The 18,975-nt window shown below is 42.7% G+C and overlaps 1 long non-coding RNA gene across 1 annotated transcript; it reads left to right on the top strand.

Moving 5' to 3' along the window:
• The first annotated feature begins 537 nt into the window (after nt 1-537).
• On the top strand, nt 538-18,570 carry LOC308071095. Its single transcript, XR_013930987.1, has 2 exons — nt 538-14,815; nt 15,534-18,570. It is a non-coding gene; the product is annotated as an uncharacterized lncRNA (long non-coding RNA).
• Nucleotides 18,571-18,975: the final 405 nt, after the last annotated feature.

Below are 18,975 nucleotides of genomic sequence, written 5' to 3'. Positions count from 1 at the left end.
GAAAAGGAGGAGGAAGATATGCTGTCCTGGACAGAGAGATGTCTGCGTGCTGGTGCTGACAGGGTGGCATTAAAAGCAAAAGAATGGGAGAGCACAGAGCAGGTGGGATATTTAACGTGGGGACGATGTGTTTTAGTTTCTCTTTCAACAGTTTCTTCAGGAGGCAGAACTTCCACCACATGGAGCTAAGGGCCAAGAAATGTCAGTTTAATTTGGTCTCTGATACTCAATCAGCACATGGCCTCAGGCAAGAGACTTATCTTTCCTCTATCTAAACGTCTACATCAGTGAAACAGCAGCGAAAGTACTTTCCTCAGGAGTGTCAGTGAGTTTAGCATAGCTCATTAATGGCTGCTTGGAGCTTTTAAATCCTGCAGCAGACTATTCTCTGCAGGCACCGGTGGTTAATGCACTGTAGGGGTGACGGGCAGGAGAAACCGAAGCCCAGCGCCCCTGTTCTGTGCTCGGTGGCTGACAGTTGGCCGCCAGTGGTAGGCAGGTGGCTGGCAGGTAAGCGTGGTGCCCAGTATGGGTCCCCATCAGCGTGATTAGAGGATGCTCCCACTGGAAAAGATTGTGACTGGGAGAGTGCCAACGATGTCTCACTGAGAAACAAACAACCAGTGTATCAGCCCTGATCACTGCATTCAGCTAATGAAAATGTATGTAATTGATATTTTATAACTATATGGAGAAAGGATTTTTTTAGGGCTTTAATGGTATCGATTGACGGAAGAAAGCCAGATAGATGTCTCTAAGCTGCAGGCTATAGGGCTAAAGTGCCTTTGAGTCAGGAAATGTATACTTGTTTAAAATTCACTTCAAATTTTCACATCATTTGCAGCTTTTAATGGCATTTTTGCACCCTGACAATTAATCACATAGCCACTCCAGTCACCTGACTGTCTCATTTCTGACCAATTATTGTTGTCAGCCCTCTTCCCCTATATTCTGCATACTGACTTGTACCAGGGTCTGAAAGAGGATCATTGCCACCAAGTCCTGGGATATGCTTTGGGATGCTCTCCTTGGAGGTGGTCCCTGATACAGAACTTTTGTTCTCGTTCTTTTCTGAGGTTCATCACCGCTCATTTCATGTGAAGCTGCTTGGAGTGGCCCAGTGGAGGCAATACCGCTGCTTTAAAATATACGCAGATATTGTTGCTTGCTATGTCAATGAGCCATTCAAGGCAAAGATTGTCTTTTTCTTTGTGCTAGTGCAGCCCCTTGAAAAAAGAGTCATGGTCTTGGTCATTAATTAGGCTCCTCATGGTGCCAAAATATATTAAGTCATTTGGGTTCTGTTTGTATCCAACTGTGTCTACATGGGCTGCTTTTTTGGCCATGGCATCGTGCTGGGCCATGGCCAACATACAGAAATAAGACTTAATTTTTCTCTATAAAATAAGAAGGTGAAAGAGCAAGGGATCTGCAGCAGCAAGATCCTACTGCAGAGAAAAAAAGGAAAAGGAGAACCTGGGCTCCCCATGCAGGCGACTCTAACATGCAACCCAAATCTAGATGAGACTGAGTGAAAAGGAGGCACGTGAAATGAGCTTACTATGGCAAGTGCATGGGTTGGAAAGCAAGTGAGAAGGTTACTTTAGACAAAGGGTAGTTTCTGGTGACTTCAATGGGATTTGGGTAGTCCAATAATGCTGGCTTAGGTTTAAACACACAGGTTGGGTTTGGTCATTGTAAAAAAAAAATATCTTTCTGGTGTGAGATTGGAAAGTGGACCAAGAAGCAGACACTGGAGGTCCAGTTTGCAGCCTTACGCAGCATATGAAGCTGTCAGTTTGTGTTGTTTTCTTTTTTTTTGTTCATTGAGGATTTTATTTGTTGCTCATCTTGAGATATTTTTAAAAGTGATGTGGATGTCATTCCCTTTTTCTTTTTTTCATCTCCCTCATTGGAGCAAAACATGAAAGATGCCTATGCAAAGCATTAAACCAAAAGAAGAAATTAAAAAGAGTAAAAGACAAGTAAAAGGAAGAGAAGTTGGCATTTCCTGATCTACCTCTCCATGCACCCACGCACAGAGAAGTGTCTTGCTCATGCACATCGCAGGGACTTAACTATGAACGTAATGTGAGATTTCATTTTCAGTTCTTACAAAATGAAATGGTTACCCTGAGAGAGAAAAGGAATGGGCTGGATGTGAGACGAAAGTGCAGAGTCATTCTTTCTCTTCTTCTGGTCAGTGTGTCATACCTTGGTTGTAGCTATGCTTGGGACACTGCTGCAGAAAGAAAATGAAGAAAATCTGATTTGTTTGAGTACTACTGGTAAAATTGTACTGTCATTGCATGCAGGACTGTCATGTAATTAGAAGGTTGCCCCTAAAAACATAACTGTGAAAGTGTTACATTTTTCTTCTCTGCCACCACTTCTGTTCCCAGTTCCTCTAACGTTCTTTCCACATACCTCATTTGCAAGACCTGGCTTAGACAATTCAACATTAGAAAATAGCATTTATGGAGATTGAAAGTTGTGGTAATTAATCATCTTTGGGTGAAATTCTAGCTCAATGAAGTCAGTAGCAAAACTCCCACAGCTTCAAGGTTTCAGCTCATGGCATCTTACTGCCACAGATTATTTGCAGTCTGGATGTCTCTTGAAGCTTTGTGTACGTTAAGGGAATATATTGGTTTTGTGTGTTTGGTCATTAGGAAGGAATAAACAATTGCTGCAAGTTTAAAAAGTTATACAGAGTTACAGGCTTTGGTATTTCTTTTGTCTCTGCAGATCTCAAGCCCAAATCAGTTTTAAAAAGTTTTTTGTGACTGCCCTGCAAACAGTCGGGGATCTAGAAACTGAGCCATGTACCTTCTGGCTAGCGGTAGTCACAATTTAGTTCATGAGTGTGCTAATGATGCATGAGACACAAACCAGATTTCTCCTAAGTTTCATTGGTTTTGCAGGACTAACCATAAAAAAGCTTTCCTGTATTTATGGAGACTTAGTTGCAGCTCACTGGCATCAGTAGAAAGCTGCCCTGTTGCTGTCAATGAGCTTTTGGCTCAGATCCAGAAAAATCTGATTCTCCTATTTGAACTGGTATGACTGCATTATGCAATATTTAAGTGTTTGTAACACTAGATCAGAATACACCATAGATGAATTGCAAACAAGCTTATTTAATCCATGTAATAGAAGAGGATTAATCCTTTTTTTTTCTTTTTCCCTCCCAAATAATTTACTAAAGCAAAACCTAAGGGATTCCTTAAACCCCCAGGACCTGCAGTAACGGGCTGTTTACAGTAATCCCTCTCTGGCCTTAGAAAGATGGCCACAAATACTATTTATAAGCACTTAATTTACACCCCCCCCCCCCCCCCCCATCCTTCTTGAGTTTGTTGCACTGCCAGATACAGAGATAAAGAGAATAATCCTGAGGGAAGCTGCAGCTGTCTTATTCAAACTCTGAAAATTCTTGGTTGTTCTGTTTGGCAACAGCCACTTTCTCAGCAATCAGGTCTGGGTTTGGTTTTTTGCCTAAGTAGTCAGGATGGGACCACAGGTGATGACAGTACCAACAATTAACAAGCAGCAACACCGCTGAGTGCTGCTGTGACCAGTATTGCCAAAGTTAGTACCTGCGGTGCCTCTGCCTTTCTCAACGGTTACGGGGGGGGGGTTTGCCTGTCTTTAGACAGGAGGAGGAAAGCAACCAGGAGGACTTGTGTGATTTGCCCACGTCACACAAGTCAGTAGCAAAAGTTATAAAAACATCTAGTAATGGATATTTTTCTTCTCTTTTCTCAGGCAACTACAGATTTTCTAATGAGAATTTTTCCCTCTCATATCAGTGACAATGTTGGTTTTCAAAAGTTCAAGGGGAAACTCCCACTTGCCTCTGGGCATGCAATAAATCATCCAATATCACTCTTAAGAATTGATCACCCGTGAGAGGCCGTGATCTCATCACTGGCTGGGCTGGGAGAAAGGAACAGTTGGTATGAGGCAAAAGCACTCCTCAGATACGTTGTATAACTTTTTGTATTCATTAAGATGCTTCAGATACAGAACAACCCTCTTTGTTCAATATTTATCTTTTTCATCTGCCCTGACCTGGGAACTGCGAGCACTTTGAGAAGTTAATTGAAAGCTTGCTTTGTTTCATTTTAGCTTTCAGGTCTAAAACTTCACTGTCAGTAATGGCACTGAGAACACTTTTGTCCTGTCTGCAATAGCTCAGAAACCTTTTCCAGCAACAACTGGGAATTCGTTATTGATCACCATTGTCTTATTCCAGGAATTCTCCACTGAGATAATTTTTCTTACTGAATGAAAACACGAACCCCCAACCCAAGAAGGGAATTACTCCGCTCATCTTTCCGTAGCCAGAACGGTTCCTCAGTCACAACATGCTCTACACAGGCTGCCCGTATTTTCTGTCCTAGATGAGGTGGATTTTTTTTGTTTTTAGTCCATCCTCCCTCACCCAAGTCCACCACCTGCCAAGAGGGGCTGAAGTCTGAGCAAGGATTTCAGAGACCTGCACTCAGACTCTGAGCTGTACAAGATTCTTACGTAGCTTTTGGGAAATACTTGTGCCTGAACTGACATCTCAGTAAATTGGCAAAAATAATGATATTCTTCTGTTATTAATATGGCCCATAAATTTTTTGGAGCAGCAACTGTTTCTAATAAGATTTATATATATACTTTGTACAGTAGTGTCCATATCTGCTGGCAGAAGAAAAGATTTAGCAGGGGCTTATTAATTAAAAAAAGAAAAACAATAGTTGCAAATTGGCATCATTATTTTGAATAAAACTTGAAGACCCACAAGGTGAGTAAAATGGGGGACTGAGACATGAAGAGAATGGTAGAATATATGCAGAGATACATAATTAAACATCTATTTTTGATCATTTCTAGAGGCGGAAATTCATGAAGGAACAGATAAATACTGATTTATCAGTAGTTCCGTGTTAACATTTCCTTGCAATACAATGTACTTAACTAGCTCCATACCACTCCCTTATTCACAGACCTCTGCTTTACAACAGCTGTTCCCATAAGATTTTTTTTTTCAAAGGACAGAGTAGGAAAACCAACAAAACATTTAGGTACCGAGACAACAGACTGTCTCCCAAAGCAAGGAATAGAAGTTTCAGCCAAGTGTGAAGTCTAGATCAAAACATTTTATATCCACAGAAGGAATGAATCCCAAGACTTTGCATGGGGTGAAAGATGGAGCAGTGCTTATTTGAGACTAGCCTTCATCTGCTGGTGGTATTAATCATGTTATTTAAAAATGTTTACCACTGTATCCAGCATCAGTGGTGACATCATATTTTTAAGTTCAAAATTCAGGGGTTAAATTGCCCATGAAATCAGGAGGCATGCTCAAGAAGTTCAGAAGGAAACAAAAATAAACACATAAAAATAAGGAAACACCAACATGTTTTGGCACTGCACCTTTTATCTGCTTTACAGATCCTGATCCTCTCATGTTAACATTCTTGAATTCTTCTCCACAAGCCCAAGGGTGATACACACTCATTTTTTTGTGGGGTCTTTGTAAAAATCAGTGCGGTCCCAGTAACTGAGCTCAGAGAAATGTGCTGCTCATAGTAAAAGCTGGTGACACCTTAGATCCACTCTCCAAGCAATACTAGGAGCTTCAGAGAGCTTTTGCCCTTAGTGCTCTGTCTCTTGGTTCTTATCTAAGGATTTAAAGCTACAGTGTTTCATGCAAATGCTTTATTCATTTCAGTCCAGAAAATGTTGAGATCTTATATTTTTTTTAATCCTTAATTAATCCAAATCTCTACATGTCTTAATATAATGAAAGACTAAAAATAATGACCTAAACACTCTCACCCTGCCCCAGGCACTTTTTTCTAAATCTTTTTTTTTTTCAAGGGGGTTAATTTTAGACTTGGCATCTTTGCCCCATGAACTTCCCACATGTGGTTAAAGCTACAAGCCAGGTCCTGCCACCAGCCATATTTACCAGAAACAGCAGCAGAAATTTCCAGCAGAACAGTAAAGGGGCTGCAGTTCCTGTTGTTCTGCCAGTATATTTAATCTAAAAATATTATTCATCTTGCCAACCACTTTAATGCAATTGGGGAATGGCAGAGCTGGGAAGTCAGAAGAAAAGCTCTTTGTTAAAAAATTTCAGCTCAGAAGTCACTCTATTTTCTTCTGTATTGTTTGCCCCTCTTTTCTATTTCTTTCTGTAAGTCCTTTGCTGTTTATCCCATCTGCTTCTCCGACTTTCCCCAGTTGTATTAATTATCATTCACTAAAATACTAATTGTTGAAGATGCCTGTGCTTTACTTTTAAACAACTTTTTAAAACTCTGCACAAAGAGAGATGGAGTAAAGAATTATACAGCTGAAGGGTCAGAATCCTTCCTGATGTAACTACCTGGATTTACATCATGGGAGTAACCTGGAAATAGTCATGGGGAGCATGGCACACAGGCTGGACTTTGCTGAGCCAGCCACAGCCCTCATCTTTGGCTTTCCCTCGTTTCGTTGACTCGGCCATTTCTTTTCTTTGTAGTTTTCTGTTGCTGAAGTAGAAGCTGGAAGATGATCAGAGAGGAAAGCAGAGACACTGAGGTCAAGTGTCCTTGAAGTCTGTTTGTGACTAATACATTAATGAACTTATTTGGGGGAAATCCAAAACCAACTTGTTCTGCACCTGAGCATGAAGGGCACCTGCCCAGGGATGGGCAGCAGGGCTGGGGCGGGGGCTGGGGCACCAGTCTGATGGGGGGCCACTGGGGGACCAGTGCCCCTGCTCGGTGGGGGGTCCCAGCCTCCCTGCAGCCCGCTGCAAGGGGGGGGCCTTCCAAGGGTGGTCACGGGGGTGCTCTTGGCTGGCAGGTTAGCTCTCTGTGCTCGGTTCATCCCAGGTGAATGCCTTGGTGAAGCTCCTTTGTGGTACTTTGCAGTAAAAATAATCCTCACCTGCTGCCTTCTGTTTGCTCTTTTACATAGATATGTGAGGATCCATACAAATAAAGAAGAAGCAGAAAAGGCTAGATTGTAAAACAAATTGTGGTTCAAGCCAGTCAGAGCCAGGAGAAAGCTTCTAACAAATGAGTTTTAACCTTGCATACACTTTCATTTGTAATTATAGTTTATGACGATTACTACCATTAATTTATTTAGTGACCTGAGTGTACATGTTATTCTGACAGGAGTCAATGAAACAATCTCTTCCCTCTCCAAATCCAATAGTCTAAAAGTGGCAGGATACTAACTAGATCTAGCACAACCTGATAAAATCATTACAGCATGTACATGGTGTAGTACAGAGGAGACTTTTAAGAAGATTTCTAAGGAAGACACTGACGGATGTTAACATATATTAATAGGAAAGCTGCTGCGGGCATATGAGTGGGCTGAAGATGAGCTGTGTGGAGTGAGCAGGGGAGACAAGGCAGGGCAGGGCTGAGGGCAGGCATCGGGAGGAGAAGAGCTGGTTCCTGCCTCGCTGGTGGGTGGAGGCAATGCCCCAGCCTTCAGACTCACGCTAGGAGCCAAGCAGGTGGATTCACTGGCAATCCAGTCTGGTGGATCCAGCCCGCTCACCAAGACTGCTGTACAAAACAGACATCACCTCTGAGGAAAGTACAGTTCTTTGGCAAGGAGAAAAGGAGAGAGGACCTAAAAATGAGGAGGAAGAGGAGCAAATTGGTAATGGGCAATCCACAGTACCATCGATGCCAGGCTGCAAGATGAGCCGCCTGCCTGCATCACTGTGGTGTCATATGAGGAGCGCAGTGAGAAGGTCGCTCAGGTCCCCACCTTGCACCAGCAAATCAGGGGGAGAGCTGTCCCTGGGACTCTGTGGACAGTGCTCACCTCCACCACACTCTCTTACTTGCCATACAATCCAAATTGATTCAGGCACCCTTGTATTCCCACCCTCCCACCCACCCCTGCCTGGTTTTGGCAATTCTCAAAGGTTTTAACCCTCCACTTTGCTTTGAGTCAAAGCCTGTATTGTCTTGGCCAACTAGCAGCTATAGATGTACACACTGGGATGGATCATTGCCTCCTAACATTCTTTTCTGACACTTTTTTATCCAATGGAGGAAAAATATTGGGTCAGATTGTGCAACAACCAGCCATAAAACAAACTGAGGCAAAACTCCCAGGGGAAAAGATCTCTCGGCTATGCTTTGGTCCATCCCCCAGAGCTGGGTGAGCTTGTAAAAACCTGAGCTGTGGTAAAGGAGGTCTTATCTTCAACACCTATGACTTGCACCACCTGAACTTGTGGCCATCTTACTCCATGAAGTCCATCTCTGAGCCTTTTTGCTCTGCAAGAGCAGTATAAAGCAGGAGAGCTGGAGCTTGCAGCTATTCACAATTAGGTGCAAAATATTGAATATGAAGAAAAAATCGTGACGATACCAGTGTTACCAAGGATGGAGTATTTTCTTTCCAGCTTTTGAAAGCTTCCATTTGGATTTGGGAGAAAGAGCAAAGGACTCTGTGTGTGTGTGTGCGTGTGTGATGGTGCTGGGGTCAGGAGAGCACTGGAGAGAGATGAATTCCCTGACCCTCTTCTGTGGAATCTTAATAACGTGTTAAGTTATTGTGCAGCGGAGGAATGCAATTAGCACAGTGGCCAAATCCTCCTCCAGCAGGTCATTACTGCATTAGTAAATGGAGGCTGTTAAGGCACACAGCATCCTTAAACATACCAGAGGGGCTGCTGGCCCAACAGGACCCAGGATTGATGAGAAAACTCCCACTGCTCTCTCCCCTTCTCCATCCACTTTTCATTATTGCTTTTCTGATCAAGCATGCGACCGCATCCTTCCCCATCCTCCCCCACACCCTGTTCCTGAGACGGCTCCCAGGAGGCCTCTCTGGAAAATCAAATCACAACCCACCAAGAGGTGTCTGTGAGATATGCAAAAGCAAGTTCCAGCTGTGAGGAACTTCGCCAGGCCTGCAGGGAGCTTCCCCAGCCGAAGTCGAGCTGGCAGAGCCGAGACTGGGAGGTGTGCTCCCCGGGGAGGTGCAGAAGCAGAGCCAGGCTGCTGTGTACCGATTCCAGACAAGGTGACAGGCAACCCCAGCCCAGCCCTGGGTGCTAACCCACTCACTGTGCTGCCCTGCTGCAACGTGGGGGAATTTCTATCATATCTTGAGGGGCAGGTTACCAGCACCTTGCTACTCAGGCTCAGTGGAAAGCATGGAAGAGGTTTCTCCACTAAAGTTGCTGGACACAAATTAACCCTGTGGTTTCCTAGTCTGACAAATGTCATTGCGCTTGGTACGGCTTCTGCAGTCTCCTGAGTTAGCCTAAGCTGTTCCAGGCAAGCCTGGTGAACGCTGCGGATTATATCACAACTGCATTTGTTTTCACATGTTTTAAGTAATTCTGGATATTTTGGAACTGTTCTGATTAAAGTAAATGCAAGTTGGCATCTTTTTTTCCTACGACAAAACCTGGCAGCCTGAGGTTAGCCATAAGGGTAATGAAAGAGCCAGTGTCTTGCTCATGGTAAAGACCTCCAGCCCAGCGAGGTCAGGACATCGCTGGCCCCCAGTAACTGGTGACATGTTTTAAATCCATACTCTGTGTTTAGACACTGGCCTCTGAAACATTCTATAAAGTGCGCTCCACACATAATGAACGTATCTTTCTCCCCACCAACGTGTTGAAGGTTAGAGTCATTCCAGCAAACTTCAGGATGACATGGCCATCGGAGCCAACCACGTGAACTCTTCAAGGAGATGGGTAAGTGAAAGCCACTGCTAGTATTTCCTTATTTCCCTGAGGAGCTAACAGCTGACTGTAACAGAGATCTGACTCCTGGGATAGGATACAACCCAATGCAATGGCTTCTCATAAGGCAAATTAAAACACAAAGACAGAGTGAGAAAGCAAGTCTTCTAGATTATTCTTGACCCATCTATGTCTTCAAGCAGTCGCAGGTATCACTAGTAATCACTGTCCACCCCAGACCACTGCAGAGCACACGCTCTGTATTTGTTATTCCCTGTGCGCAGCAAATGGGGATGTCTGCAGTACAACGTGGTTACGTTCCACACAGTCAGGAACCTGTGAATTAGAGACCATAGTACGTGCTTATAAATAAATAAATAGAACTATAGTTTTAAACATAAAATAGCGATTTATTTTTTTTTACCAGAGTACTGTTTCCAGCTTTTCAGCATTAGAGACTATGTTTATATTGCTATGCAAATTATTCCTCATAGCGAGTTTACAAATTTTATGTTCATTATTAATAGTTTTATGAGGTTTTCCCCTTCCTGTTTGGTGCTATCTATAGTGCTTGGGTAATACATAATTAATGTTAACTGCTTGTGCTCTGGCCCCTGTACTAGTTTACATTAGGATATTTTTCCATGTCTTTTGTCTCTGGCTGTTGAAAATTGGTGTTCAATGGGAATGAAATAGCCAGATTACTTTGTGCAGCTCTTTCCAGGCCTTTCATCTGTCTGACTAATGTGGTGCTGGTGGATTAAATCACTAACTTCTCTCCTTTTGCAGTCTTGGGTTCAAAAATATGTTTAAACCTTGGCAAATTTGGCAGTTCCCCTTTGGGCCAGGTCTTGTCTGCAATTTATTGATAATACAGCCAGGGTGATTCGAGGTGTGATTCTTCAGTGGTGTTTTCATACCACAACAGTCCAGGGTAGATCACGTATACCATCAGAAACTCCCCCGAAAGTACCTTTCCTAATAAAATGTGTACCTTCTAGGAAACTCTCATAAATCGTAGCAGCAAAAATCAGAGCAGAAACTATATCTACAAGCCTGGACAAACAATTCCCTTTAAAGTAGACTTAACCTTCCAGGTCAAGTGGATTATTCTATAATAGCCACCGGTTTAGATTAATTGGTAGTCTCAGTTTAAGTTGCTAGAGCAATAGGGCAGGGATGCCCGAGTGGTTGCAGTGATAGCGATGAAGGGAAGTTTCAGGCGAGGACAGAAATGCTTTGATCAAACCCTCTGCATCAGCGAACCTGCTCCCTGCTTGTCAGGCCAAGCTCTACCTCGTTGCACAACATGGGATTGCAGCCTTCATCTGCTGAATGCATCTCCCAGACGTGTAAACACCCAGTGCTCCAGAAAGAGCAAGAAAATCTGCAGCTTAGTGAAGAATGCCAGCACAAATGAAACCTGGAGAAGGAAAACCCAGCGCTGGCAGGCTGTGAGATGGAGCCTCTCCCATCACAACTCTTCAGCCCTGCAAAATTGCAGGTCTCCCCTCTGTGTCGAAGCAGGATGCTCACAGGAGCATTAAACTCTGGAATCAACTTTTCACTGAGACATTTCCAAGGCAGCAGCTTCTCTCCCCTGTCAAACCACCAAGGTTACTAATAAAACTTTGGGCTGCTCGTACCCTGATGTTTGAAGCACCACAGACTAGCGACAAGTTGATAGACCTAGACGGCACCATCTTCCCTTTGTGTTAAACCAGTTCTTAAACAGGACAAGTTCAAGGTGCAGCAGCTGTGCGGTAATGGGAGATTTGAATATAGCAGCTTCAAATCGGTTCCACCTACTGCTTTTTGGTGAGGCATCAAGGTGAAATAACACCCATTTTGGAAACTGAATTTATTGGGACAAAATTCTGCATGCTCTGTAGCCCTAAGGGAAGAGAGGACAGAGAAGTCTCTATGCAGAACATGGCCAGACCCCATTTCTGCAAACTGAAGGGCTCTGGGCACTTCTTTCTAATGCAAAGTCAGGAGCAGAGATGCCTGCCTTATATGCAAGAGCAAGGTTCAGCGTAGAATGCAGTAGCATAACCTAACATTATGTCTGTGAAATAGGATACTGAGTTTGATTAGGTTACAATTGAAGAGATTTTATAAGCTCTAATCCTATATCTGTAATTCATTTCAGTAACATGCTTTTGCTTTTGTGCAATAATAGCAAACTGTTGTGCCATTCATGTGCCCTGGCAAGTGTTGCAAACATACCTTGCAGGTTCTCTTGTACTAGGAAAATGAGTTTTGGGGGATCCTGCAACTTTATTCACCTGGAAAACAACAATAAAAGCATGTTTCTCCTCCTTTCAACCCCGAAGCAGAAAAAACAAAATAATGAAAACATTCACAGGTGCCATTCAGAGGGGTAAAAGCCTGGGGTTTTTAACAACTGAATGTTAGGAAACCAACTGAAATGGAGGTGATTTTATTTCAGAGCACCAGCTGCCTTTGTTCAAATCTCTGGGTTGACTTTGCAGGTATGAAGTCAGCTCTGGGTGACTCGAGAGACTCTTTCCCTTTGTTGGTGCCATCCCAGCCTTCTGCTACATGGGAATACGTAGAGCCCTCACAGTTATTTGTGCCTTCTCTCCTTGTCTCTCTCTCTTACCATCCATGTCATGTTTGCTCAATTTACTACACAACAAGTATTTCCACTTCTTACCCTGAAGGGTCAAGCGAGCTCATAAAAAAATCTGTCTGTCTCCATGCATCACCACTAAGAGTGCCCATCAGGCCCGAATCAGGGTCTATTTTCTGTTGCCGAGCGATAGGTGATGGTGTATAAAGGAGACAGGGGTTAATCCACAGGGTTGAGAGAGTATCAGCCACATGTTTTAACTAGTAAAGGAGCACCGATTGCTGGGAAGCCGGTGAGTCAGCGGGCGAATGTCTGTGTTTGTGTACGTAGGTGTGTGTGAGAGAACAAGAGAGGCATACCCAGCCGTACACGCTGCATTACTCAGGACCAGATTGATCGGGCTGCAAGTGGATGCAGCTCCCACTGAAATCAAGGAATAATTATTCTGTCCTCCTGGCCAAGTGCACTTCTGTCGGACGCTGCCATGCCTTGCGCTGAGGATGCTTCTGGGCCTCTGTCAGGATGCATCACAGCAAGGCTGTACAGGGAATGGGACGTTTCGCTTTTTCAAAGCATAACTTCATGTATGTAACATCTGATTCTATCACTTACAGCTGATCTGTGCCTGCTGGCCTCCCTGTGAGAACTTAAATTCTTCCCCAGACCCCCAAAATCTGGACTGGCAAAGCTCCAAGAGTTTCATTTCATAACTATTTTTTTCTTTTGTTTCTTGCTGGAATGAAATTGAGAAGTTTTCAACACCTATCAAAAAAAAAAAAAAAAAAAAAAAAAAAGACACATAGCTGATCAATCTATAACCCAGCAGCTTGAATGTTCCCAGGACATGCAGAAGTTGCAGGTTTAGGTACCTTTAACTCATTTCTTCTTTTTTTATTCCCATAGTATAACTACCCCAGGTGGAGCTTCTGGAAGTACAGTTTTGTTTAATGACCCTTTCACACATGCCATTATCACTCATATCATAGCTTTGGTGTCATCCAAACTTGTTCCACTTGCTTTTTTGCCCTGTCCATCAGGAAGCACAATACTACCCTGAGCCAGACTATTAAGGGGTTTCCATGCCATCTTGTTCACTAGTTTCTTTGATGCAGCCATTTAATTTTTTTTATTTTGGGGTCAATAGCTGAAGCATGGAACAAAAACCAGCTCAGACGTATAACTGTAAAGGAAACGTAAACCTGTCATCGAATGTGCTTCTATGTTCCCCTTCCTTCCTGACTGTGGTGTTCAAACACTTCATAAATGTTACTCCATGTCCTTCCAGCACACCTCAGTCAAGGCAGCTGCGATTCTTGTTTTAGAGGTAGGAAATTGGGGTACAGAGATACTGTGTCATTTCAGGGTCACCCAAGAAGGCTTTCGTAGAATGACAAAGCAAACCTTGGCTTCCTCAGCTCCCGCACTACTGTCCTTCCCCTCTGGAAATACAAACAAACGCATGTTTTTAAGAATGAGACACTGGCAAAATGCACAAGAAACTCCTTTCCGAGTATGGATAAGCCATCGAACAGACATCACCCTGCCACACAGACTGTGCGAGGAGCCTGAGTGGCAGAGAAGGCACAGTTTATCTCTGAGATGGCAATTACTTGGGTGGCACCAGTGGGTGCTGGAGGAGTTTGAGCCCGTGGGTGGGGTGGGGTGTTCCTAGAACGTGCTGGCTCAATTGGGAAAACCAGCCATGCCCTGCGGCGGAGGTGCTTATTGAAGCACTATATTTCAGGGAGGTGTCAGAGACAGCCTAGCAGCCTGTTCCTCCAGAACATGTCTGAGTCTGTCTCCTCCCGGAGCAGGGATATAAAAGGGCAGCTGCAGTAGGTGGTTGATTTTTAGCAGGCAACACGTGCAAATCAGACCTTCTGGGGTTAAAAAAGGCAGATTTGCAATGAGCAGAAGGGAGGTTTGCCTTGCAAGAGAACTTCCATATTGCAGCCCCCTCAGCCTGAGGATATGCCTTGCAGTAACCTGCAGATTTGGCTTAAACCTGGCTCCCAGAGATCTTATTAATCGATGACAAAGAAACTTCAGCTTTCCTGTAAAAAAGCAATCCTTCCTCTCCATTTTCCAGCTCTACAGTTGAGCTCCCAATGTTGCTTTGAATAAAATATTTCATGCTCTTTTTTTTTTTTTTTTTTAATTAGTAGTAATACATCTCTTGATTTTCTTGACTCATGCTGGTTGAATTTTTGGGGTGAACAGTGATGGGGTCTTTTCATTTCACACTGAGGCAGAAAAGTTGCTTGTTGGGACTTGCAAAGCAATTGCATCATCAAGCATATGAGAGTCCCTTTGAGGAGGGCTGGGGGGTGGGGTGGTTAAAGAGGAAAAGAGTTTTTCTTCCCTCTGCTTGTTTTGGTTTGTGAGTTTCTCTTATCAACGTGCATCAGACCTCTGTTTATTGAATTTCCACCAGTCGCTGAGATCTACGGCATGATGAACAGGAGATGCACACAGGGAGTGGAGAGGGTGCCTTAGGAAAGGTGAGGTGCTTGAGGCAGGGATGTAATGATTTTCTTGTCCTTTGCATGGAAGGAATGCACACATTGAATGTTTGTACAGCATCCAGCACTGCGAAGCCCCGATGTGATGAGAGCCTTCTGACTAATATATTTGGAGTGATAAAAGTGGCTGCTATTTGCTAATGGGAGTGGTGGGAATGAAAAATGAATCCTTGGTTTCATCATTTTCTAGGAATGCAGTTCCTCCTGGTTACCCAGGGGTTCATCTACCATCCAGCTGCCGTGTGGGCTGCAACTGAGCATGTAGTTAGGAGAAGAGGGGAGAAACAGGGTTCTTCAACAGCCTGATGATGTAAAAATAGTGTATTTGAGTACATGATATAGACATCTTCAGATATATGGACCTCATAGTGATAATTTCTGAAAACATTACCAACAGGGTTTTCTGAGAATGAAATATAGGGGCAGGAGGATCAGAGCTTTCAAAGAACTGCAGAGACCAACAATAATAAAACTCAGTCAAACCTTTGACTGGAGGCAGAGCTTACACCAGAGCTGAGAAAATAGGTCTTACTAACGCTCTGTCATGAGAGCAGCTCTTCAGGAGTCTGTTCTTCTGGGTCATCTCTCAGTCCTCTTTTGATTCGTTTCTGTAGCAAAATATGGCCTTGAAGTTGCCAAGATGTGGGGCTATAAAATTTAATAGAAAATGATTTGTTAGAAGATTTCTCTTTTACAGGGGAGAACAAAGAAGAATCAACTTATAAAAGAACTAGGTTCCCTCTAAAGCTGAGAAGAGAGCCAAAGCCCTGGAATAGAACAAAAGGATCTACCTTAAAAAGAAAAAAAGTAATTAAAAGTTTGAGTATATCAGCAATCAGCTGATGCCACCCAAGTGTTCAGTGATTTACTTAGGCACCGGTGAAGAATCAGTCATTATGTGTCGGAATATTATGTAATAATTTTAATGTGTAAAAATATCTCAGCAGCCACATAATGTGCAGGATTTAGTTACAACACCCATTTGCATTTGAAAAACTAGGAGACAGAACAACTTTCTGGTTTGTTTTAAGTTTAAACCAAAGGGGAAGAAATCAGAGATATAATGAATGATCCTGTTACCGAATCATGTGTTCCAATTATATTTTCTCCTGTAAGCAGCTCCCACTGATCAGGAGGAAGATGTCGAACCACAAATTTTCTAAGAAAGAAGCCCACAAACTGTAGTGTGTTGTCCCCAGAGAAGATTGGTCTTCAGTCTTGGCTCTTCTGTTTTCTTGAGAATTAACGTCTATCAAAATGTATCAAGATTTATTGCTTGCTTCGACACAGTGATGGAGCAGTGAAAGTCTGGGTGGCACTGGATGGAAAGGAAAGGTGCATCAATACTTAAGAGCATGACTGTAGAAATTATGGAAGAGTTGGTGTTTTGTGACACATGAGCTGCTCAGTAAGCACGCACCTAATTTCCAGGCGCTTTATCAAAATGAAGGGAAGTTTCATTTACGTTGTTTAGATATGAAATCTTGCAGTGAAGATACCTATTGCTTAGATTTTGACAGAAATGGCCTTAAATGGCCTTTTTTTTTTTTTTTTTTAACTGAAGTCAGTTCTGAAATCTAAAATAAAAAACAAGAAGAAATTAAGTTCAAACAGAATTTTGTCGACAAGAAGGACTAAGCCGTCTGGAAATCCTTGGTGTTTCCTGATTTCTTTTATCTCCTCGGAGTGCTGATTTAAATAATTAAAGAGTAACACAAATCCACAAATCTTGCAATAAGGAAATGCAAAGTCACAGTGTCACAGAACAGCTACTATTTCTTGTATCAAGAGGCTGGCTTAAATTAGAAAGCCAATGGTAGACAACTTTGTCACTGCCTTTTCACAAATTAACTATTCCTTACCTCTAGCGTGACACTACTTTCCCACATATTATTCCACTTTCTCAGCTCAATGAGCCACTACATAATAATCATATTTAGTTATTATACAATATTTTTCTTCCCATGTTAATAGCTAGAAAAGCTAAAACAGAATTTGAGGCTAACATTTTCCAAAGAGACTTCTCATTCTGGAAACTTCAGGTTTCTAACTTGAGGGAACCTTGGACTGATTTTCTGAAGACGTGAGCACCTACAGCCCTATGTTGACCACATTTTCCAGTCATGAATTGTCAGATGTGTTTTCTCAATTTGAAAAGCTCCTGGTGTGATTTTTAGAAACTGCTGAATACCCAAACTCTGGGAAAATCAGGCTCTGCTAAAGCCTCTGAACTCCTCTCCCCAACAGTTGGTTTTGAAAGTCTTGGCAATGGACTTCAACTCAAGTGGTTGAAACTTCCAACAGAAACAGTGTGACTTCAGATGCCTGATGAGAGAATGCATTTGTCTGGCGTTGGCATATGAGTTATTACTTTTGCTATTTTCTGTACCTGCATCCCAGATATTTCAATAATAATTTTTTGTTGTTAATGAGATGTGATTTTCCTGGGACCCAACTGACCACTACTTCCCAACTCCTATTATGTCTTTGTTCTTGGAGAAATATCTACCAGGTATGCAGTCAACCAGTTCTACAATTTGACTTCCTTCTACTCTTTTTGGCATTGCACTGGACAATGTGGGTGACAATTTCAGGAACACCAGGAACTGTCTTCAAAATATGTCACAGGAAACCTGGAAATACTTGAATGGGAAGGTGCAAATAAGGTCATCGTGGTTCTTGTACAACGGGCAAATAAGATCACTGTGGTTCCCTCAGGGGAACTGGGATATCATATGCTCCGTTATTGCAAAATGTAAATGATTCCTCCTAGAGATATGGAAGGAACTTAAGAGAGTAATAGGTTTTCGAGGAAACCTTCTCTTTTTTTCATTTAAATGTAGTTCTTAAAGAAAAAGAGACTGGAAAGGCTCAGTTGTGTGACTCTCTTACTTATCATTCTTATCGATGCCAGCTACACATTTTCTAATTTCACAGGCAAAAGGATAGTATACTCAAACAAAAGTTCTGCAAACTCCTCCTGAGATGTGGAAATAAAAATACATTATGCTTCCTCACAATAAAACTTTAGCCACTAGAATATGTTTGGAGATATTTGGATTTGGAGATTTGGAGAGTCCCAGCCTCTGACAGTCAGATACCAAAACCTGAAACTTTCTGAGGCCATTGACACTCCTTTTCTCTGTAAAAACCTAAAATAAAGCATTTTCATTCAAGAACTATGAGGCAAAGGACTTGTGCTGGATTGGTGAGATCAGCCACACCACAGGCTTCTTTTCATAAAGCTTGCAAGCTCTGCATCCTAGAATAAAGCATATTTTCTGGGCAAAGCCCGATTCTTTCTTTATAGAAAAGGATATTTTAGATTAGTTCCCCCTTCCTCTTCTATCTCCTCATCTCAGAGATGTATACAGAGGTATCTGCTTTTACCGAGATTTCTAGATGACCTTTTGGGTTTTGCCTCTCTTAAGCGCAGCTTCTCAAACTAGAGGAAACCATTGCACACTTTCCACTTTGCCTGCGCACCTGCCAAGCCTACGGGTACAACCCAGTGTAAGTGGGCCACTGCAGGAGAATCTGGTGCTCAAGGAGAACGTATTTCCTGGTCACTGAAAAGGTAAAAATGGAATCAACATTCTGACTCATTCAAGTAGCAAACTGCTCTGAAGATCACATGCCTGCCGAGCCAATGTTATTTTTGGCAGCTTTTCATGGAAAGCTATGGGTTTTGTTTTGCCACATCTGTTCTCTTAAGTATATTTTGTTTCAGATGAGCCTGTTCCACCTTGTGCATTTTTTTTTTCCTTGGGGGAGGGGGCAGGAGGGAGGGGGGCTGAGTTTGAATATTGCATTGCATTGCAAAAGCACATTTTCATAGCAGAAAAAAAGTTCTCCCCTCTGGGCCTTAAACAGTATTTCCAGCTATTGTGTGTACTCCCCGACCCTTACACTGTTTCTAAGAGAAATGATTTCTTTTGCAGATGTTGGAAGGAATACATGCACAAAAGAGTCTGAGGGCTTTTATAAAGATAGCGAGATGGGGCATACAGATGTGCCACAGACAAATGGGGCAAAGAAAGAAGAGGATATTTTATATTGTGCAGAATAAGTGTAGCTTTGAGAATCTGACAGACAGCGAGGGTGCTGTTTCAAGGAACCAAGGCTTGTATGGCAGAGTT

The sequence above is a fragment of the Falco punctatus genome (assembly GCF_963210335.1).
Source record: "Falco punctatus genome assembly, chromosome: 10".
Lineage (NCBI taxonomy): Eukaryota > Metazoa > Chordata > Aves > Falconiformes > Falconidae > Falco > Falco punctatus.
This window is presented reverse-complemented; position numbering and strand designations above follow the sequence as displayed.